The sequence below is a fragment of the Ranitomeya imitator genome, chromosome 4 (assembly GCF_032444005.1).
Source record: "Ranitomeya imitator isolate aRanImi1 chromosome 4, aRanImi1.pri, whole genome shotgun sequence".
Taxonomy (NCBI): domain Eukaryota; kingdom Metazoa; phylum Chordata; class Amphibia; order Anura; family Dendrobatidae; genus Ranitomeya; species Ranitomeya imitator.
The window spans coordinates 233,563,609-233,588,620 of record NC_091285.1 but is presented as its reverse complement, the minus strand read 5'-3'; positions in this window follow the sequence as shown (position 1 = coordinate 233,588,620).

Sequence of the window (25,012 nt, the reverse complement as noted above, 5' to 3'; positions counted from 1 at the left end):
TTGAGGCCTGTAGCAACATGGCCTCCCACAGTGACGGGCTGTACGTTGTCACACACCCTCCCAACCACACCACCCACAAAAAGAACTGCTGCATTAGGCCCTGGGGCCTTGGCTGGGGGGTTCTTCGGCCTGTCTGGACAGAAGGTACTGATATGCCCAGGCCGCTTGCAGTAGTAACACTGGCGAGGTTCGGTGGTAGGTCTGGTGTTGTTGGCCACAGGGACAGGACCTCTGGTGTGTTGGCTGGCAGGGGTACTGGCGTTGGTTGCAGGCTTACCCCCTCTCCAGCTGGTGGTGACTGGCTTCCGCGCTTCCGATCTACGGTTGGCCTCATAGGCATCGGCAATCTGCGCTGCTTTCGTCACGTCTTTGGGTTCTCTGTCCATCACGAACTGTCGCACCTCAGCTGGGCAAAGATGAAAAAACTGGTCTTTGATCATCAGGTCTCGCAGCTGTGCAAAGGTGGTCACTGACAGTCCTTGGGTCCACTGGTCAAAGTGGGTCCCCAGTCCATGCACCACATCACTGTAACTGTCGTGTGGGCCACGTTGGAGGGTCTGGAACTTTCTACGGTACACCTCGGGTGTAAGCTGGTACTTGGCTATCAGAGCCTGCTTGATGGCCTCATAGTCTCCATCTTGTTCTTGAGGGAGGGCAGCAAACGCCTCCAGAGCTTTACCTCTCAGCCCTGGTGTCAGGTATCGGGCCCATTCATCTGTAGGCAGCCGGTACTGTCTGCAGGCTTTCTCAAAGGCCCGCAGAAAAGTGTCCAAGTCCCCGTCCTTCTCCATAACAGGAAAGTGATCAGGCCGGGGCTTCGGTGTCTGAGTGCTGCTAGGCTCACGGTTGGTCTGGGACAACCCCTGCATTTGCAGTCGGGCCATCTGCAGCTGGTACTCCCGCTCAGCTTGCAGCTCGGCTCGGGCCTCTTGCCGGTATTGCTGAATCAGCTGCCGACGTCCCTCATGGTCGTCAGTGGGGAATTCTTTCAAGGCCGCCTGCAGGTGGGGGTCCAATTCGCCCGGATTGCTAACAGGGCCAGCATTCAGTGGTTGGACCTCTGCTGCAGCACCATGTTCGCTGGTGCTGGCTTCTGCGGCCTCTGAGCTCTGAGATTGGTCTCGAGCGGCTTCCCATTGCACCAGATCTGCGACCAGTTGGGCTTTGTTTTTGCTTGCAGAGTAAATGTGCTGTGACTTGCATAAGGCAACAAGGGTGTCTCTGGTCTGCTGCTCATAAAAGGTTTCTCCCAGCCCAACCATGGTTGCCAAATAAAAGATAGGATAGAAAAATGAAGAGAAAGGGAGGGGATAATTACCAGTACGCAATTGTCTCACAACTAAAAAGCACTGAGTTCGTTCTCCAAACTTATTTGCGCAGAGTCCTCGCAAGAACTTTCTGCAAGTTTTTAGTGAGAGGAATGATTACTCAAACCAAATCACTAATGCTCTAAGATATCCCACCGCCTTGCCACCAATTTGTCACGATTCCCCTGACCGCTGTCACCACTGGGTCAGGATTCACACCGTGACCGTCACCCCTACGTCACGGATCAGGGTGACTTTAGGCCAACAGACGGCTATCACATGTGCAGGGGGGCTTATCTTAGTTATCCCTCCACTGCTAACAATGTGATGAAAAACCACACACAAGGCTATTGACCTCTTAGTTTACAGCAGGGGCTTATTCTAGGTATCCCACTGCTTTTCTATATACCACGAACTGCAGGGATTTATGTATATCCCGCTTACAGTTCCACTTAACACTTGCAGCTCTCTGGCGCCCCCCTTACCCTCAGGTCAGATTAGGTACTGCACCCTGGGTAATTAGTCGCCAGAAAGGCTGCCTGCTATGTACTGGCTATTGGGCACGCTGCAGCGACGCGATAACTACTCCCACTCAGGCAGGAACAATAATTATTAAAGCCGCAGCCGCTACCACATAACCCAAAAGTCTGCACACTATCGGTATCACTGCCACCAGCTTCGATTAAACGGGTCCGAAGCTAACCCAACACAACAGTAACAGTAGCGTATTTCCCTTCAGAGACTTAGGGTACGGTTTAGAACAGGAGAACGAACTAATATATAATAGTATATCCCATTAAAAATAATTAGGCAATGCTTTATCAAAAATAGTTTATAAAGAGGTTATAAATGAGACAATTGCAAATATGTACATGGGTAATTATAACATAAAGGGAATAAATGAGAAAAGCAACACTTACATGTTTAAAGCATGACAAGCAACCAGGCTAGTGGAGTTTTTCCATACGTCCCAGCTCATTGGGACGTGAGCAGGGCTCTTCCAGGACAGGACAAGAAATCCAGCAGCAAGCGACTCCTCAGAGCCTGCCAGACACTTAAAACATTAAGGCTGTGACATCACAGAAAGGCTGGCTTATCCAGACCCTCCTCTCTCTACATTCTGCCTAAACTTTAAACTATTCTCTCTGATTTCTATAACTTCACTACAAAACATGTCAGCGTCCTAAAAAGCTCATCATTCATCTCAGATTAACGTGAGCATTCTAATGAGATCAAATATGTCCTATCTGGGATACATATTTACAGAGAAAACCCTACTTCTTTACCAGATGGAGTTAGAAACCCGAGTGTCATGAGATGTGTAGCTACACCGAGTGGGACTACGAATATATATTTTCGTAGTTCTAGCTTAAATCGTTTGCCTAATATCTAACAAAAACTAAACAAAGAATCTTTCATGAATTTTTGGAGCCATTTTTCCTGTTCTAGCTGGACAAGAGCTTACACAGGAAATGCTAGTCGTAAATTCCGTTCGGCAATAAATCTCTCTTCCCCCATACTCTCAGAGAAGGAAAGCCAGGAATTTGCAGCTACAAACTGTTGCTCCAAGAAGGGGGGCTTAGCCCACACAGGCTAGAGAACTACTTATGATATTTCATACCATATCGTGACACCAATCACAATAGGTGATTTCACAGCTGACCCTACTCCCGCTACCTTCTCAATCCCCTTTGTGCAGACTCTTTGGACACCCCAATACAAGGTGTGAACCTAACCATTGTGTACACGTGTTATTTTCAGAAACAAAAATAAGTTGGTGGCCAGTAGAGTTGAGCGACCTTGACCTTTTTAGAGTCGAGCCGGGTTTCGCGAAACCCGACTATCTCAAAAGTCGGGTCGAGTGAAATCGGCCGATTATGACGTAAAATCGGGATCGACCGAAACACGAAACCCAATGCAAGTCAATGGTGCAGCATAGTCGGCAGTGAGTGGGGGCCAGGAAAACACCTAGAGTGCCCATTTTAATGTCCAAACCATCCATTCTTCTTAATGAAGCTTGTCAAGCGTAATTTACCTTATAATAATTGGAAGGCATTTGAAATTGGGGGTCATTTGGCTAAAGTTGTGGTGGGTAGGGCTGGTTCAAGTAATTAGTGGGCCCAGGAAATCTGGACCACGTCACGGCAGTGGAGCAGGGAGAGGTAAGTATTTCAACTTTGCAAGTGCTGTGAACCTGAGCAAGCAGGGGGGGCCCACTCGTTGGCATTGGCACTGGCACAGGGCCCCTCAAAGTACAGCGGTGTGTTTGCACGGCGGGGGCGCCTCCCACCGGCAGCAACACTTTTGCGTACTATGAGAGGCCCTGTGCCAGTGACGTCGCCAACTAGTATTCCTCCCCCCACCTGATGAAGGAACCTGCACTTTCATCTGCACCTTCCTCTTTGTCCCCGTGTAAGGTGGTATGGTATGCGGGAAGAGCAACCTGACTTTCAGCAGGGTCACAATGTTGTTGTGTAGCGTGCACGGGGAATGTTGCGTTATGGGTCAATGTACCAGCAGACTCATCTATCACTGGCTGGGCAATGGGCAGGATGAGGAGGAAACACAGATATAGGCCCAAAGAATAAAGTTGGCTAAATGCAGTTCAAAATTGGTAACACAGGAATAACCAGGGGGCATTGCAGTGGAGGACAACTGGAATGAGAGGCTGACACAGAGAGTAGGGCCAAATCAGTAAGTAGTCGAAATGCAGTTCAAAATTGGCAACCGTAGTAAACAGGCGGCACAGCTTTGTTCAGTGGAGGAGAACAGCAAGGAGTGGCAGACACCGATAGTAGGCCCCAACCCAACTAGTAGGCCAAATGCAGTCTAACATTAACAACTACTTAACGAGCGCCTGAAAACAGAATTTCAGGACAGGAAACCAGGAGAACAGCAAGGAGTGGCAGACACCGATAGTAGGCCCCAAACCAACTAGTACGCCAAATGCAGTTGTTCTGTTTAACCACAATTTAATGAGAGCCTGAAGATAGAAGTTCAGGAAAGGCAACCTGGAGAACACCTTGGAGTGGAACACACCATCTCTCTACACCCCATACCCAATTTGTAGGCCTAATGCAGTGTAGTTTCCAAGAACTACTAAACGAGAGCCGGAAGATCGAAGCTCAGGAAAGGCAACCTGGAGAACACCTTGGAGTGGAACACACCATCTCTCTACACCCCATACCCAATTTGTAGGCCTAATGCAGTGTAGTTTCCAAGAACTACTAAACGAGAGCATGAAGATCGAAGCTCAGGAAAGGCAACCTGGGGAACACCTTGGAGTGTAACAAGCCCTCTCTCTACACCACGGAAGGGCTGATTCTTAGGAAGGAAGGCTGTCGGAAAGAAGCAGGGCGCGTCCGAGGGTGATTATATTCTTATTAGGTATATACTCACCCTCGGACGCGCCCTGCTTCTTTATTTGTAATGAATGTTTATTTGCAATGTTGTTTTGACTTACTCTATTTTTTTGGTAAATAATGATTTTATTATTTTCATTGTTTTGCATCTTCTTGGCAATAATATAAAGAAGACGCGACAGGACAACACTCGGTGGATGCCATATCTGTGTTTTAAATTGAAAAAAACTTTCAGTTAACTACTTGCAGGAGAAAGTTATTGTAGCTGGTGGCCATTTTTAGTACTGTACCAGATTTTTGTTGTATGTGTTTGTTTTTAATGTTAAAATGTCTGCATTTGATATCTCTCCAGTATTTTCTTTTTTATAAGCAAAATACTTATTTTTATATTTTCTGATGTTGGTTCAAGGGGTACACGGGCAGCAGTAGACAGGTCAGTGGAGGCCTAGTGGAAGGAGGGACCGCAGACAGGCTTCGAAGCCCTAACATAATAAATTGGGCTGGCTGTAGGCAATTTAAAATTGGTTCCAGGGGCACACGGGCGGCAGTAGACAGGTCAGTGGAGGCCTAGTGGAAGGAGGGACCGCAGACAGGCTTCGAAGCCCTAACATAATAAATTGGGCTGGCTGTAGGCAATTTAACATTGGTTCCAGGGGAACACGGGCAGCAGTAGACAGGTCAGTGGAGGCCTAGTGGAAGAAGGGACCGCAGACAGGCTTCGAAGCCCTAACATAATAAATTGGGCTGGATGTAGGCAATTTAAAATTGGTTCCAGGGGAACACGGGCAGCAGTAGACAGGTCAGTGGAGGCCTAGTGGAAGGAGGGACCGCAGACAGGCTTCGAAGCCCTAACATAATAAATTGGGCTGGCTGTAGGCAATTTAAAATTGGTTCCAGGGGAACCCGGGCAGCAGTAGACAGGTCAGTGGAGGCCTAGTGGAAGGAGGGACCGCAGACAGGCTTCGAAGCCCTAACATAATAAATTGGCCTGGCTGTAGGCACTTTACAATTGGTTCCAGGGGAACACGGGCGGCAGTAGACAGGTCAGTGGAGGCCTAGTGGAAGGAGGGACCGCAGACAGGCTTCGAAGCCCTAACATAATAAATTGGGCTGGCTGTAGGCAATTTAAAATTGGTTCCAGGGGAACCCGGGCAGCAGTAGACAGATCAGTGGAGGCCTAGTGGAAGGAGGGACCGCAGACAGGCTTCGAAGCCCTAACATAATAAATTGGGCTGGCTGTAGGCAATTTAAAATTGGTTCCAGGGGAACACGGGCAGCAGTGGCCTGGTCAGTGTAGTAGTAGTGGAAAAACGGGCCGCCGACAGGCTTCGAAGGCCTAACATAACAAAAATTGGGATGTAGGCAATTTACAATTGGTTCCAGGGGAACACGGGCAGCAGTAGACAGGTCAGTGGAGGCCTAGTGGAAGGAGGGACCGCAGACAGGCTTCGAAGCCCTAACATAATAAATTGGCCTGGCTGTAGGCAATTTACAATTGGTTCCAGGGGAACACGGGCGGCAGTAGACAGGTCAGTGGAGGCCTAGTGGAACGAGGGACCGCAGACAGGCTTCGAAGCCCTAACATAATAAATTGGGCGGGCTGTAGGCAATTTAAAATTGGTTCCAGGGGAACCCGGGCAGCAGTAGACAGGTCAGTGGAGGCCTAGTGGAAGGAGGGACCGCAGACAGGCTTCGAAGCCCTAACATAATAAATTGGGCTGGATGTAGGCAATTTAAAATTGGTTCCAGGGGAACACGGGCAGCAGTAGACAGGTCAGTGGAGGCCTAGTGGAAGGAGGGACCGCAGACAGGCTTCGAAGCCCTAACATAATAAATTGGGCTGGCTGTAGGCAATTTAAAATTGGTTCCAGGGGAACCCGGGCAGCAGTAGACAGGTCAGTGGAGGCCTAGTGGAAGGAGGGACCACAGACAGGCTTCGAAGCCCTAACATAATAAATTGGGCTGGCTGTAGGCAATTTAAAATTGGTTCCAGGGGAACCCGGGCAGCAGTAGACAGGTCAGTGGAGGCCTAGTGGAAGGAGGGACCGCAGACAGGCTTCGAAGCCCTAACATAATAAATTGGGCTGGCTGTAGGCAATTTAAAATTGGTTCCAGGGGAACACGGGCAGCAGTAGACAGGTCAGTGGAGGCCTAGTGGAAGGAGTGACCGCAGACAGGCTTCGAAGGCCTAACATAAGAAAAATGTCAATACAATGGTATTGACAGTGCCAGGCATTGAAGGATGTCAGCGCATAGACTAAACATTGGTGGAGCTGTGAGAGAAAATTTTGCAAGTGGTAGAGCACTGTTTGACCTGGGGGGGGGGGGGACTGTCTTGTGGCCGGCGGTACAGGCCCAGGGCCCCTCATATTACAACGGTGTGTCTGACGTTGGGTGCGCACCACCACCGCCAGACACTTTATTGTACTATGAGGGACCTAGTGGCAGTGCCGTCGACCAAAAGCGGGCACACCCACCTCTTCAGACAAACAGTACTCTCACGGGTGCTGGCGCCAAGTGGCGATACCACGGCCCCGTGTGGGGACTTTGGCCATTTAGGGAGGTGTTAACATGTCGGATGCTGGACAATCAGGTGCTGCAAATTACGAGATTGGAAAAGTCGTTCAGAATAGTCCACAGGCAAGACCTTTACATAGGAAAGCTAGGTGTCAGCCGGGCAAGGTGGGGCAAAAGATTTCGAAATCCAGTTGTGGTTCATTTTAATGAAGGTTAGATCATCTACATTTTGGGTAGCCAGACGAGTCCTTTTTTCTGTTAGTATTGAACCTGCAGCACTGAATACTCTTTCTGATAGGACACTAGCTGCCGGGCAAGCAAGCTCCTGCAATGCATATTCTGCCAATTCTGGCCAGGTGTCTAATTTTGATGCCCAGTAATCAAATGGGAATGACGGTTGAGGGAGAACGTCGATAAGGGATGAAAAATAGTTAGTAACCATACTGGACAAATGTTGTCTCCTGTCACTTTGAATTGATGCTGCAGTACCTGTCCTGTCTGCGGTCATAGCAAAATCACTCCACAACCTGGTCAGAAAACCCCTCTGGCCAACGACACTTCTGATTTCTGCCCCTCTAACACCTCTGGTCTGCTGGCCCCTGCAGCTCGTGTTAGAACGATCACGGGCGCTGTGTGCAGGGAATGCCAGAAGCAAACGGTCAACAAGAGTTGATTGTTTGGTTGCTAATATTAGTTCCAAGTTCTCATGTGGCATTATATTTTGCAATTTGCCTTTATAGCGAGGATCAAGGAGGCAGGCCAACCAGTAATCGTCATCGTTCATCATTTTTGTTATGCGTGTGTCCCTTTTGAGGATACGTAAGGCATAATCCGCCATGTGGGCCAAAGTTCCAGTTCTCAAATCTGTGGTTGTGCTTGGTTGAGGGGCAGTTTCAGGCAAATCCACGTCACTTGTGTCCCTCCAAAAACCAGAACCCGGCCTCGCCGCGCCAACAATTTCCACTGGCCCCGGAAAAGCTTCCTCGTTAAAAATATAATCATCCCCATCATCCTCCTCGTCCTCCTCCTCCTGTTCGCCCGCTACCTCGTCCTGTACACTGCCCTGGCCAGACAATGGCTGACTGTCATCAAGGCTTTCCTCTTCCTCAGCTGCAGACGCCTGATCCTTTATGTGCGTCAAACTTTGCATCAGCAGACGCATTAGGGGGATGCTCATGCTTATTATGGCGTTGTCTGCACTAACCAGCAGTGTGCATTCCTCAAAACACTGAAGGACTTGACACATGTCTTGAATCTTCGACCACTGCACACCTGACAACTCCATGTCTGCCATCCTACTGCCTGCCCGTGTATGTGTATCCTCCCACAAAAACATAACAGCCCGCCTCTGTTCACACAGTCTCTGAAGCATGTGCAGTGTTGAGTTCCACCTTGTTGCAACGTCTATGATTAGGCGATGCTGGGGAAGGTTCAAAGAACGCTGATAGGTCTGCATACGGCTGGAGTGTACGGGCGAACGGCGGATATGTGAGCAAAGTCCACGCACTTTGAGGAGCAGGTCGGATAACCCCGGATAACTTTTCAGGAAGCACTGCACCACCAGGTTTAAGGTGTGAGCCAGGCAAGGAATGTGTTTCAGTTGGGAAATGGAGATGGCAGCCATGAAATTCCTTCCGTTATCACTCACTACCTTGCCTGCCTCAAGATCTACAGTGCCCAGCCACGACTGCGTTTCTTTCTGCAAGAACTCGGACAGAACTTCAGCGGTGTGTCTGTGGTCGCCCAAACACTTCATAGCCAATACAGCCTGCTGACGTTTGCCAGTAGCTGCCCCATAATGGGAGACCTGGTGTGCAACAGTGGCAGCTGCGGATGGAGTGGTTGTGCGACTGCGGTCTGTGGACGAGGTCTCGCTTCTGCAGGAGGACGAGGAGGAGGAGGAGGGGGTGCGAATGGCTACAGCCAACTGTTTCCTAGACCGTGGGCTAGGCAGAACTGTCCCAAACTTGCTGTCCCCTGTGGACCCTGCATCCACCACATTTACCCAGTGTGCCGTGATGGACACGTAACGTCCCTGGCCATGCCTACTGGTCCATGCATCTGTTGTCAGGTGCACCTTTGTGCTCACAGATTGCCTGAGTGCATGGACGATGCGCTCTTTAACATGCTGGTGGAGGGCTGGGATGGCTTTTCTGGAAAAAAAGTGTCGACTGGGTAGCTCGTAGCGTGGTACAGCGTAGTCCATCAGGGCTTTGAAAGCTTCGCTTTCAACTAACCGGTAGGGCATCATCTCTAACGAGATTAGTCTAGCTATGTGGGCGTTCAAACCCTGTGTACGCGGATGCGAGGCTAAGTACTTCCTTTTTCTAACCATAGTCTCATGTAGGGTGAGCTGGACTGGAGAGCTGGAGATCGTGGAACTAGCGGGGGTGCCGGTGGACATGGCAGACTGAGAGACGGTGGGAGATGGTATTGTTGCCGCCGGTGCCCTAGATGCAGTGTTTCCTACTACGAAACTGGTGATTCCCTGACCCTGACTTCTTTGGCCTGGCAAAGAAACCTGCACAGATACTGCAGGTGGTGCAGAAAATGGTGGCCCTACACTGCCGGAAGGGATGTTGCGTTGATGACTAGCTTCATTGGCCGAGGGTGCTACAACCTTAAGGGACGTTTGGTAGTTAGTCCAAGCTTGCAAATGCATGGTGGTTAAATGTCTATGCATGCAACTTGTATTGAGACTTTTCAGATTCTGCCCTCTGCTTAAGGTAGTTGAACATTTTTGACAGATGACTTTGCGCTGATCAATTGGATGTTGTTTAAAAAAATGCCAGACTGCACTCTTTCTAGCATCGGATACCTTTTCAGGCATTGCAGACTGAGCTTTAACCGGATGGCCACGCTGTCCTCCAACAGGTTTTGACTTTGCCACGCGTTTTGGGCAAGATACGGGCCCGGCAGATGGAACCTGTTGCGATGTTGATGCCTGCTGCGGCCCCTCCTCCTCCGCTTCAGAACTGCTGCCGCCTGCACCCTGTTCCCCCAATGGCTGCCAATCGGGGTCAAGAACTGGGTCATCTATTACCTCTTCTTGTAGCTCGTGTGCAACTTCGTCTGTGTCACCTTGTCGGTCGGTGGTATAGCGTTCGTGATGGGGCAACATAGTCTCATCAGGGTCTGATTCTTGATCAGCACCCTGCGAGGGCAATGTTGTGGTCTGAGTCAAAGGACCAGCATAGTAGTCTGGCAGTGGCTGTGCATCAGTGCACTCCATGTCAGATTCAACTTGTAATGGGCATGGACTGTTAACTGCTTCACTTTCTAAGCCAGGGACGGTATGTGTAAAGAGCTCCATGGAGTAACCCGTTGTGTCGCCTGCTGCATTCTTCTCTGTTGTTGTTTTTGCTGAAGAGGACAAGGAAGCGACTTGTCCCTGACCGTGAACATCCACTAACGATGCGCTGCTTTTACTTTTACCAGTTTCACGAGAGGAGGCAAAAGAGCTAGAGGCTGAGTCAGCAAGATAAGCCAAACCTTGCTCTTGCTGCTCCGGCTTTAAAAGCGGTTTTCCTACTCCCAGAAAAGGGAGCGTTCGAGGCCTTGTGTAGCCAGACGACGAACCTGGCTCCACAGCTCCAGACTTAGGTGCAATATTTTTTTTCCCACGACCACCTGATGCTCCACCACTACCACTACCCTCATTACCAGCTGACAATGAACGCCCCCGGCCACGACCTCTTCCACCAGACTTCCTCATTGTTTTAAAAACGTTACCAAACTAACGGTATTTGTTGCAGTCACACAACTTACACGGTGAGCTATAACTTCAGTATGATTTAGCTACCCCTTTACAGGTGGGTGAGACCACAACGAAAATCAGGCACAATGTTACACACTCTGTTGTTGGTGGCAACAAATGAGAGAGATGCCACACACGCAGGACTGTCACTGAAGCGCAAATGTAAATATTAATCTCCCACTGATTTGTGTTTTTTTTTTATAAAGGAGACTTTAGGAAAAAAAAAAAAATGATTTTTTAAGGAAGAATTTATAAACCAAATAAAATGAAATGATTTTTTCAGGGAGAATTTAGAAAACAAATAAAACAAAAAATAGGCTTTCTAGGGCCCACTGAGTGAGAGAGGACGCACACAGGAGTCAGGAGTGGCACACAAGCCCAGAGGCCAATATTTATCTCCCACTGATTGATTTAGTGATTTTTTCAGGTAGATTTTGGAACCCAAATCAAGCAAAAAAATTAATAGGCTTTCTATGGCCCACAATTGGAGAGAGAGAGATGGCACACCCAGGAGTCAAGACTGGCACACAAGCAGAAAGGGCAATATTAATCTCCCACTGATTTGTTTTTTTTGTTTTTTTTTCAGGGAGACTTTAGAAAAAAAAATGATTTTTTCAGGAATAATTTAGAAACCAAATAAAATAAAATTATTTTTTCAGGGAGAATTTAGAAAACAAATAAAACAAAAAATAGGTTTTCTAGGGCCCACTGAGTGAGAGAGGACGCACACAGGAGTCAGGAGTGGCACACAAGCCCAGAGGCCAATATTTATCTCCCACTGATTGATTTATTGATTTTTTCAGGTAGAATTTAGAACCCAAATCAACCAAAAAAATAAATAGGCTTTCTATGGCCCACTATTTGTGAGAGAGATGGCACGCTCAGGACTGGCACACAAGCCCAGAGGCCAATATTAATCTCCCACTTTTTTTTTTCCAGGGAAAATTTATAAACCCAATAAAAAAAATAATAAATAGGCTTTCTATGGCCCACTATCTGAGAGAGAGAGATGGCACGCTTAGGACTGGCACACAAGCCCAAAGGCCAATATTAATCTCCCACTGATTGATTTATTGATTTTTTCAGGTAGATTTTGGAACCCAAATCAAGCAAAAAAATAAATAGGCTTTCTATGGCCCACTGAGAGATGGCACACACAGGAGTAAGGAGTGGCACACAAGCCCTGAGGCCAATATTTTTCTCCCACTGATTGATGTAGTGATTTTTTCAGGTAGATTTTAGAACCCAAATCAAGCAAAAAAATAAATAGGCTTTCTATGGCCCACTGAGTGAGAGATGACACAGACAGGGATGGCACTCTAGCAGAAATGCCAATCTTAATCTCCCACAAAAAAAAAAAAAAAAAAGGAACTGTCCTTCAATTACTATCTCCCTGCAGTAATCTCAGCCAGGTATGGCAGGCAGCAATAAGGAGTGGACTGATGCACAAATTAAATAAAAAGTGTGGACAAACGAACAAGATAGCTGTGCAGAAAGGAAGGAACAAGAGGATTTGTGCTTTGAAAAAAGCAGTTGGTTTGCACAGCGGCGTACACACAGCAATGCAGCTATCAGGGAGTCTTCTAGGGCAGCCCAATGAGCTACAGCGCTGAGGGGAAAAAAAAAAAAATGTAGCTTCCACTGTCCCTGCACACCGAAGGTGGTGTTGGGCAGTGGAAATCGCTACAGCACAAGCGGTTTGGTGGTTAATGGACCTTGCCTAACGCTATCCCTGCTTCTGACGAAGCGGCAGCAACCTCTCCCTAGGCTCAGATCAGCAGCAGTAACATGGCGGTCGGCGGGAACGCCCCTTTATAGTTCCTGTGACGCCACGGACAGCAAGCCAATCACTGCAATGCCCTTCTCTAAGATGGTGGGGACCAGGACCTATGTCATCACGCTGCCCACACTCTGCGTTTACCTTCATTGGCTGAGAAATGGCGCTTTTCGCGTCATTGAAACGCGACTTTGGCGCGAAAGTCGCGTACCGCATGGCCGACCCCGCACAGGGGTTGGATCGGGTTTCATGAAACCCGACTTTGTCAAAAGTCGGCGACTTTTGAAAATGTTCGACCCGTTTCGCTCAACCCTAGTGGCCAGTGTAAGAATTGCAAAATTTCAATCTTTCATTTTTTTTTTTAAATTCGTTTATTAGTTGCAAAATAAATCATACAATACACACATTTGCACTTGTATCCATCATTTTCCATTATATCATGAAATGCAATTACTCTCATTACATTATCACTTCTAAAGTATTACAAGGGTAACAAATGGTGTATGTCGATCACTGGTATCTTGTTGTATAACCTTAACTAAACTAACTACTAAAAGAGAAAGAAAGAAAACGCCGCCAAAATAAAATTTCGTATAAATTTCACTCTGTAAGCAATGTCCCCAAAACCACGAACCCCACTTCTCACATGTATTCTAAATTATTATTAAATTATAGAGTGTGATGGGAGGAGTTCCTCTATTCTGATATAATGTCCGTTCATAAGGAATTATTGAGTTTACTAGATCAACCCAAGCTCTAAGAGATGGGCAAGGACCACCCATCCATCGTAGCGCCAGTACCTTTCGCGCCATAAATAGTGTCTCACGCAGAAGTATCCCAGTGTAGTGATCCCAGGCTTCCGCATCCCACACCCCAAATAGACAGGTCCATGGTTCAAGCGGGACAGGAATCGATAACAAGGATGTCAACAATGTTGTCACCTCTTTCCAGTAATGAAAAATAACAGGACATCTCCAAATCATATGAATAAAGTCCGCATCACTGGAATGACATCTTAGACAATCTGATGACTGGAGACGACCCATCTTAAAAAGGCGGATCGGGGTCAAATAGGATTGGTATATAATGTATAATTGAATCATCTTATTATTAATCGATGGGGAAACCCTAGTTGAAGATTCCAAAATATCTTCCCATTCTTCCCCTAGTGTATCTGGAAGAAGCCCCTCTCATTTCCCCTTAATAGAGTCTATAATAGACCCCCCTCCTGTAGATAACAAATAGGTATATAAAGAGGAAATAAGTCCTTGAGGACCTTGCGAATTAAGAATTCCTATTAAAGGTAGAGATGAAATAGCTCGACCTGTACTCATATTCCGCATGTGTGATTGAAAAGCTGACCTTAATTGTAAATAGCGGAAAAATTGAGATCTCGGGATATTGTGAGAATTTTGTAATTGTTCAAAGGAAATGAAAATCCCCTGGTTATGTATATGACCTACTGAGAGAACACCATACGATATCCAAAATTCCGTGGATGGGTGGCCCAATAGTCCCAGAAAATAACTGTTATTCCACAATGGCATTTCCGTTGCTATATCAACAGATTTAGTTATTTTTTTAATTTGTCTCCATATTGATCGTGCCAACCGGAGCATAGGCAACAGACGAGGGACATCAACCCTCTCCAGCTCCAGAAACCCCAATGGACATTCGATTTGGGCGGAGTGGAGCAGATGGTTCTCAGAATTAGGAAGAGAGTTATTGGGCATCCATTTATTTATCATTTTTGCCTGCCCGGCAAGATAATATAGGTAAAAGTCTGGCAAGGCCGCCCCGCCCCCCTGTTTCGGTCTCTGCAGAGCAGATAATCTAAGTTTAGGCCTAGTCTTCCCCCATATGAAAGATGTTGTTAGGGAATTTAGAGTCGCAAAGAGGGATTTAGGTATTGGGACAGCACTGTGCTGGAAGCAGTAACTTAACTTGGGGAGCAGTATCATTTTGATCAGATTAATACGACCAGCTACGGAGAGCGGGAGTTTATCCCAAGTAGCAAATTTGGATTTAACCAGATCCAATAATGGGTAGATATTAAATTGTAAATCAAATTGACTATGTTGAGACATATAGATTCCCAGATACTTGAAGTTGGAGACTATGGGCAACGGCGAGAGAGTTTCGAGACGCGGCATTGGGGTATGAGAGAGAGGCATCAGGGCAGACTTATCCCAGTTTATATAAAGACCGGAGAATTTGCTAAATTTGTCTATAATCGCTATTACTTTTGGTAACGTATCCTCTGTTTGATCCATAAACACTACTACATCATCTGCATAGAGGCCAATAATATCAACCCGATCCGCTATATGTATCCCCCTAATGTCGATGGAAGACCTCATTCGTATTGCCACAGCTTCAATCGCCAAGGCAAATAGAGCAGGAGAGAGAGGGCACCCCTGGCGAGTCCCCCTATGTAACAAAAAAGACTCAGACATCAGGCCGTTCACAACCATACGTGCTCTAGGCTTCGCATATATTGTACCTATCCCTCTCAGAAATTTGTCCCCAAAACCGTACCTTCGCAAACATGCAGAGAGGAAGGACCACTCAAGGGAATCAAAAGCTTTAGCTGCGTCCAGTGAAGCCAGTGCCCATCTATTATCTGCCTCTAGAGAGCTATATTGGATGACCAACTGAACACGCCTAATATTGATGGAAGTACTTTTCCCAGGCATGAAGCCAGTTTGGTCCGGATGTATAAGATCTAATATAATTGTGTTCAGTCTGGTAGCCAGAATTTTAGTAAAGATTTTATAATCTACGTTCACCAAAGAAATTGGTCGGTATGATCCACAATCCAGAGGATCCTTCCCCTCCTTCTTGAGCACAATAATGTTGGCATCATAGAACGTTTCAGGCACAGACTCTCCTTCCCATATTCCCCTAAGTACCTTCAATAGAAGTGGTGCAAACTTATCCCGGTATTTCCTGCATAGCTCAATGGGAAACCCATCTGGTCCCGGGGCCTTCCCAGTAGCCATGTCCGCTATAGCGTGTTCCACTTCCTCCAAAGTAAACTCTGCCTCCATGAAGGCTTGTTGGGATGGGCTCTGTGTGGGGAATGTAATATCTGATAAGTAATCTAGACAGTCACCAACCCCAAAACCGCTACTGGATTTATATAATGATTTATAATAGTCATGAAAACATTGAAGTATGTCATCAGTGGATGAAACTAATGAGCCATCGAGTGCGCGGATCTGCAATATTGTATTAGCGGTGTTATGTTGGCGCACTAAGAAAGCCAAGAGTGTGCTGGCCTGGTTCCCTAGTTCAAAGTAGGACTGGCGGGTAAAAAATAGTTTGCGTTTCGATTTAACGTCTAAATGTTGAGTATACATCCTCTGAGAAGTAAGCCATTCAGCCCTGTTACTGCTGGTCTGATTTGCTATATATGTGGCCTCCGAATCTTTTAATCGCTGCTCCATCTCATCATCCTCCCTCGCCGTCACCCTTTTAATATAGGAAATTGTAGAGGATAAGCACCCCCTCAAATATGCCTTTAGGGCATCCCAAAATAAACCAAGATTCTGGGGTTCTGGGTGTGTTAAAATAAAACAATCTAACTGTTCAATCGTCCTATCACTAGAATCTATTAATTTCAACCAGAAGGGATTTAATTTCCAGGATCTATTGTTATTGGGCTGCCCATATTTAAGTTTAAGAGTTATCGGACTGTGGTCCGAAATCCCTCTATTGCCATGTTCAACATTATCCACCCATAATGCCAAGCCACTAGATCCAAATATATAGTCTATACGAGATAAAGTTCGCTTAGTAGATGAGTGGCAAGTATACCCCTTAACCCCTGGGTGACTCATTCTCCACAAATCGAGCCAACCGCTGCCATCCATAAACAATGCCATTTGGGAAGGGGACTGAGACACAGACTCCCCGGACACTGTGTCATCCAATCTCAATCTGTCCATGGAGTGATCCATGACCAGATTAAAGTCACCCATACAAACAACACTAGCATCCGGGTATTTTAGGGAGAAGCCCAATGCCATACGGAGAACCGACATGTTAGTGGGGGGAGGGTTATAAATACACAATATCACATATTCACGTGAATTAAGAAATGCATGCACAAAGACAAAACGGCCTTCAGGATCCCGCCGTGCTTCTCTGGCCTCCCATTTGACCTCCATGTGTATCAACAGAGAGACCCCTCTTGAATAACTGGTATGAAATGCATGGAGAGACCATTGCACCCACGGCTTTTGCATACATCGAACCGTATCTCTAGTCAGGTGTGTCTCCACTAATGCCACAACATGGGGATGATGTCTTTTGATCTGCGAGAATACCTTGACTTTCTTCTTAGGAGTCTTAATACCCCGTATGTTCCAGGTCATGCATACGATTTCAGACCCCATATATATATAAAAGAGAAAATAATTGTATAGTATGTTATTTGGGCGTAGCCCAGAGACATCACACAGAGCAAAAGGTTAATATTGGCGGCAACCGTACATATTAAACATCCAAACTTGGTATATGAAACCAAACCAAACAAAACTGGAACAGTAGAGGAGCATGTTCCCATACTCCTACAGTCAAATAAAGAAGGGGATACCCTCACTGAATTCAGTGTTCAGTATTGTCGCCACCTTTCGCACCCATTCGAAGAGCTCTACGTATATTGCCATTAGATAAAGAACTTAGATTAGGAGTCCTTCACATTAGACGCCCCGTGCGACCGCAGCCATTCTGCCGCCTCTGCTGGATCTGTAAAGAACAAGGTAGAGCCCTCATGGACAATGCGGAGCCGAGCTGGATACAGCATGGAGTAGATGATATTCTTATCCCTGAGTTGTTTCTTGATATCTATGAATCGTGCTCGCTGCTTTTGGAGTTCCATGGAGAAGTCCGGAAAAATTGATATAGTAGCATTATTAAATCTGATGGGGCCCTTCTGTCGCGCCAGGCGAAGAGTAGTATCTCTATCTCTGCAGTTGAGGAGGCGTGCCAGGAAAGGTTGAGGTGGAGTTCCAGGGGGAAGAGGTCTCGTTGGGACTCTATGGGCCCTCTCCACCGAGAATGTCGAGGAGAATCCATCCCCCAGGGAGGTCTTAAGCCATCCTTCCAGGAATTGTTCGGGTTGCTGACCCTCCGAGCGCTCTGGGAGACCAATAATCCGAATATTGTTGCGGCGTAGTCTGTTTTCCAAATCATCTGCCTTTTGCTTCCAAGCATTTACGGAGCCAGCAGCTTTTGTTATTTTAGCCTCCATAGGAATGATGGTATCTTCTATATGAGACACTCTGGTTTCGACTTCCGAAATACGCCCTCTCATAGCTTGCATGTCGTGTCGCAAACGACCCACCTCTGTGTGCACATCCTCTATTTTTTCCATGAGAGATGATCTAGTGAGGGTAATAGCCTGCATTAGCTGCTCGGATGCCTGTTTAAGGGTCAGTTCATCTTGGTCTCCCTCTTCATTACTATCAGAAGGACGGCCCTTGCGTTGGGTCGGTGCAGAGTTATTTCTGAGAGAGCGCACGTTATCAGGGGGATCGTCCCTGGCATATTTCTTTAGCCTATCAGCAGCTCCTGCTCCCTTAGAGTGTTGCATGGTAGACAGTTAAAAGGGCCCCACAAATAGTCACAATTGTAGTTATGGATAAACAGAGCCCTGGTTCCACGTCCCGTATAATGAGGCACTGGTCTGTGCTCCAAAGAGGCCACTGGTTTGGCAGACAATGGGGTTTATAGAAGCAGTTCTGGTAATCTTCACCTCCACGGGGGGGAAGGAGGGGGGAGGGGAGCAGCAGGGAGAGGGGTTAATCCTCCTAGTATTGTGGTGCTGGTATTTAAAGTATCTCTCTGATAGGGGGGATGCAGGGCCCAATTTCTCAGGGCACACACACTACACCACCCCTTTATGTTCTCAGATATGCACTCTCCTTTCCAGCAGCACCGCAGGTGTAATAAGGAGCGCTGCTTCCCCTACTGCCAGGGTGCGCGCTATATTAATGGCCACCGCTCCCCACAGGCACCGCCGTCCCCCTCAAGCCCCACAGTTACCGCACACCAGCGCGGCTTTCACCGCTGTTGTCCGGTTATCTCCGGCTCCAGGGAGGAGTAAGTCCGGCTCCCACAGAGGCTGACGCCGCGCTCTGTGTCTCGGAGCGCGCGCCCTAAAGATGGCCGCCGCCACACGTGCAGTCTCCTGGCCGCCTCAGCCCTCGCAGCTCCCGGCACCTCAGATCACCACAGCTGCCGCCCAGAGGGTCCACAAGGCTCCCACGATCATAGGATCCCGGTCTCCGTCGGTACCGCCTGCGGTGGCAAGGTACTAATGGCAGGATGGGTTCAGGATGTGCGGAGCTCTCACTAAGTGCGTCCTTCTTCTTCCACTACATAGCCACGCCCCCAATCTTTCATTTTTAATACAGTTTGGCTCCAATTCAACAGGATTGGCACAGTGCCAGCTTGCACATTACACCAGTTTTGCCAGAGTACATGGTGCCAAATTCATTAAGAGGCGCATGTCACTTAATGAATTTAGTGCCTATTCTAAAAGATGTGATCTTCTATGCGCTGCACCAAAAATGCAACTTAAGTCAGAAACTTGATTAGCATTATTGGAGTGAAAACATCAGAAAATGTTATATATTCAACGGTGATGCCCCCATCCCATCCAGGCACATTTCCAGCTTTTCCCATTTTACCAGAGAGTATTCAAAACTTTAAAAGTCACTACATTTTTACACAACTCTGAGTTTAGCAAAAATTTTGTGTTGTTACTCCATTTCTTTGGTGTAAAAGCGTTGATGAATCAGCCCCATTGTGTTATGTTAAAAAAAGACATTGCCAAAAATTTAAAAATCTATCTATAGATAGAAATATAAAGTGAAAAAATTGGAACAGCATCAAATTACTACCTTAAAAGGCATGCAGAGCTCTTCCGACCAGCAATCCAATGGTCAAAAAGTAATAAATTAAAAAAAAAGGAAAAGCAGCACAAAATACCGTAATTGAAAAAAAGTGGACTTTAATGCCTGAACGGCATGGCAACGTTTCGGATGTGTTATCCTTTGTCAAGCAATGAATACAAGAGTGAGACCACATTTTATATCCAACACATACATATCTCATTAGAAAATCATTAAATATAATAAAGTCAATAGTATTAAGCAGTGTTATTGTGCATCATCAGTGTAACAGTGCAATTGTGCAAGTTACTCAGCCCATCAAACCACAGCTATTCACGGGTATTATGAATAACATACTGCGTGAAAATAATTAAAAATAGCTTAATGGCCAATTGTTATTAAAAGGAAATCAGGTGTCCTTACTAACGATATTATAATCCAAGTACACTTACATACACAGCTCAGTAATGGCAGCCATGATCACGGCGTTCCCAAGCGCCTACTGCACATGTCCGTGACATCACAGTTAGGGACCCACAATGCTCTGCCCTGCAGCTGTGCAGAGCCTTCCGAGGACCATGGCGCCATGTTAGCTAGGGGCGGCTTTGCCCACACGGAGGACGGAACCACATAACCATTGCAATAGCAATATAAAAGATACAGTAGCGATCCTAGTGATCCCGAACTCTGCATTACTCAGGAATTACTGTACAGAATGTGAAAAGCATAAAAAAAAATGTACAAAATTAAACTGCTCCATATGCGGTCATATGTATAAGAATAGTCTTCTTTACTCGGGAACATACTCGATGTGCCACCGTATTTAAAGGGACCCAGACATAAGTCTGTAATACGTCACGAAGGTCCAGGAAGCCCCCCTTATTAAAGTGGGGCATCCTGACCCTGAGTATGGAAACGGAGACCTTTGGGGGCGGATACCCCCCGCGTTTCTCCAAACCCCTACAGTATGACACACATGACCCAATCTTTGGCTACATCTTCAACATCCCTAGAGAAACATAAAAAAACAAATGACCAAAGCAGGGGAGCTTCCTATGTTTATAAATTCAAGCTTTTATTCTCTGTAATTATATATCCAAAATAATCAAAATATCAACAGAGATGCAGAGATCAAGGAAAAAGGAAAGCAAAATAATTCACATTATAGAGTAATCAGTACGGATCCATCGTCCATTGTTCAAAGTCGTAGCCACCATATAATATCTCGGTATGTAAGATAGGACACCTGAAAAAGGACAAAAAACTCCATAAGTTTCTTTTAAAACATAAAAAATATTTAAAATATACACTTAGGAGAGAATATAACCACTATCACATTTACATAATTGAATTAAGTTTGAAATCCACATTAAGACCATAAGGTTTTAAAGTATTGAGTTTTTTTATCCATTCCAACTCTTTCTTTTTATGTAACCGTATACGGTCACCTCCCCTTCTCTGAGCCGGTACCATATCAATAATACGGAAGCGCAGTTGTTTTTCAGTATGACATTTCTCCGTGAAATGTTTAGACACTGGTAGATCCAAACGTTTCTTCCTTATGGTATGTCGGTGTTGATTGATTCTAGTCTTAAAATCACACGTAGTTTCACCGACATACCATAAGGAACAAGGACACTGAAGTAAATATACAACAAACTCTGAGTCGCATGTCAAATAATGCTGTATCCTATATTCCTCATTCGTGATGGGATGAAAGAATTTAGACCCCTTGAGCATCAAATTACAGTTAATGCAGGACAAGCATGGAAAACAACCTTTCCTACTGTTGCCAGTAAGTGTGGCCTGACCCTGTTTTTTGAATGACCCTATATCGGACTTAACCAGAGTAGACGCAATAGTTCGACTACGTTTAAATGAGAAAATTGGTGGTTTAGAGAACTCCTTCACTTCGGGAGAACATTTATATAGCATTCCCCAATGTTTGTATATAATGTCAGCAATTTTGCCACTCTCCTCACAATACGATGTTACAAAAGGAATACGATCAAATTCTTTCAATTTAGGTTTTTTCTGTAGTAATTCTTTTCTCGGTAATAAATCAACCTTATTCTTCTGTATTTGCAGCAATTTTTTTGGATAACCTCTTTCAGAGAATTTCCTACATGTCCCTTCCATAGATTTTTTTTAAAGAATCTTCATTACTTTCAATTCTTTTGACCCGCAAAAGCTGTACGGGATTGACTCTTTAGTTTTTCTGGGGTGTTGACTATTGAAAAGCAATAAATCATTTTTATCTGTGGCTTTAGTAAACAATTGAGTAGTAAATTTACCATTCTCAATTTGAACATTAACATCCAAAAATTGTATGTTAGTACATGTGTGTACAAGGGTGAATTTAATTGTTTCATCAATTGTATTCAGGTAGTCATGAAATGTAAGTAAGGACTCTACTGTACCCGTCCATACGAGGAAGACATCGTCTATGTATCTCCACCACGCGGCCACTTGGCCGAAGTGGTGGGACACATAGACGAAGTCCTCCTCGATGACATTCATAACTATATTTGCATACGCGGGCGCCATGTTCACGCCCATGGCGGTCCCGCGTAATTGCAAATTAAAAGTGTCTCCAAATAAAAAATGGTTTCTAGTCAACACTAGTTCCAACAGCTGTATTACAAAACTCCTGGCCTTGCTAGAATGGTGGGTAGTTAGTAACTTTTTATTCACTGCGGCGAGCCCCTGAGCATGGTCAATCAAGGTATATAACGAAGTGACATCGAACGATGCCAAAATCACTTCGCCAAACACCTCAATCCCACTTATTTTTTCTAAAAAATCAGTGGTGTCTCTAACAAACGATTCAGCGCAACCAGCAATTGGGTTAAGGATTTTATCAAAAAAAATCCCAATATTTGAAAAAATAGAGCCGCATCCTGACACTATTGGTCTACCCAGGGGGTGCACGAGAGATTTGTGGATCTTTGGTAGCGTGTATATTACCGGTGTCACTGGAAATTTAATTGTCAGAAAATCATATAAATCCTGGTCAATAATTTGTTTATGTACAGCATTCTCTAAGATTGTCTTGATTTCTCTTGCTATATCAAACTTAGGATCATGAGACAATCTCTCGTACACCCCCGGGTCCTCCAATTGTCCCTTAATTTCCTCAATATATTCAGTTCTATCTAAGACAACCACTGCACCTCCCTTATCCGCCTTTTTTATAATTATTTCTTCATTTTGTGCTAGCTCACATAAGGCTTCCATTTCCCCCACTGTCATATTAGGAGGCTCGAATCTTTTTGGACACCCATTTTTCAACTTCTCAATATCAACGCTCACAGCAGATATAAATGCTTCTATAACTGGAGAATTAACTAAAGGAATAAAGTTACTCTTTTTCCTAAGGGATACCTGTTTTAAATTAAATTCACTAACAGACACCTTATCTATACCTGGATTATGACAAAACCAATCCCTTAGCTTAATCAACCTAAAGAAGTTCTGCAAGTCAAGGCTTAATTGGAACCAGTTCACATGGGTACTAAGTCCAAATGATAAACCCTTATTCAGGGCCGATACCTGGCATTCAGTAAGAGTTTTTTTTAGAAATATTCACAATTAAACCTGATCCTTGCTCCTCGTTGCCACTTGTTTTTCTGCTGGTGATTTGTATTTCCCTTTTTTCTCTTTTTTGCTGTCTCCGGTGTTTTTTTCCTCCCCTTTTCCTGTGTTCTTCAGCTTTTCTTTTGGGGAATCCAAACCTGAAAGAGTCATGGTTAAATTGCAAAAAATTACTGTCATATGTGTAAACAAAGTCTTTTTTTGGGAAAAAACCTTTTTTCCTCCAGTTTCCTGAGGTCTCTCTCTGCCAATTGTAAATATTCCCTTCCCTATAGTCTTCCATATCGCGATTCCATTTCCTCCGTCTCACCTCTTCCAACTCAAGGCGCAACTTATCAAATTTAGTTTTCAGCAACTCTCTGAAACTAGTCCATTCATCTTCTCTCAGAAGGCTCTTAATCTCAGATTCCAGCACTGGTATATCCAAATCAACTTTTTTTAATTCTTGTTGTAGGTATTCGATATTTAAAAGGATAATGTCCAAACCATACTTGTTTGAAATCATACTAAATCTTGCACAGAAGAGTGAGTCATTAGTCATTAAGTTGGGGCGGATATTAGACCGAAGGCCTCTTGGGATTTTTTTAGCTTTATAGTATTCACTCAAAGCAATGAGATGTAATTGCAATGTTGTGGATTTCTTTAAAGTATTTTCATATTTCAATTTAAGATCATGTAATGAAGGTGTACTCAGAAAGGTGGCATTTGTTTCCACCTCTCTAATAATTCTCTCCCCATCCTCACTAGTATATGCAAAAACGCCAGTTTCAGGCACATTTTGTTCCACAGTCCACGTAATGGAATGCAAAAAAGCAAAAACAGCAAAAAAAAAAGACAAAAAGACAAAAAAACAAAATCACACACAGTAACAGAATCCAGCAATAGAAGATGCAAATTTCCACAGAAAAAATATGAAGTGAAAAAATTGGAACAGCATCAAATTACTACCTTACAAGGCATGCAGAGCTCTTCCGACCAGCAATCCAATGGTCAAAAGGTAATAAACTAAAAAAAAAAAAGGAAAAGCAGCACAAAATAATTGAAAAAAAGTGGACTTTAATGCCTGAACGGCGTGGCAACGTTTCGGATGTGTTATCCTTTGTCAAGCAATGAATACAAGAGTGAGACCACATTTTATATCCAACACATACATATCTCATTAGAAAATCATTGAATATAATAAAGTCAATAGTATTAAACAGTGTTATTGTGCATCATCAGTGTAACAGTGCAATTGTGCAAGTTACTCAACCCATCAAACCACAGCTATTCACGGGTATTATGAATAACATACTGCGTGAAAATAATTCAAAATAGCTTAATGGCCAATTGTTATTAAAAGCAAATCAGGTGTCCTTACTAACTATATTATAATCCAAGTACACTTACATACACAGCTCAGTAATGGCAGCCATGATCACGGCGTTCCCAAGCGCCTACTGCACATGTCCGTGACATCACAGTCAGGGATCCACAATGCTCTGGCCTGCAGCTGTGCAGAGCCTTCCGAGGACCATGGCGCCATGTTAGCTAGGGGCGGCTTTGCCCACACGGAGGACGGAACCACATAACCATTGCAATAGCAATATAATATATAGATATCTATATTGTCTAAGGTCCACTTCCGTCCGTTTGTCTGTCACGGAAATCTCGTGTCCTGATTGGTCGCGGCTGGCTGGGCGCAACCAATCAGCGAAAGGCGAATTGGCCTCTCCCTACTCCCCTCCAGTCAGTGCCCCCTCCATACTCCCCTCCAGTCAGCACCGACATAGCGTTTTAGCAGTCCGTTAAATGGA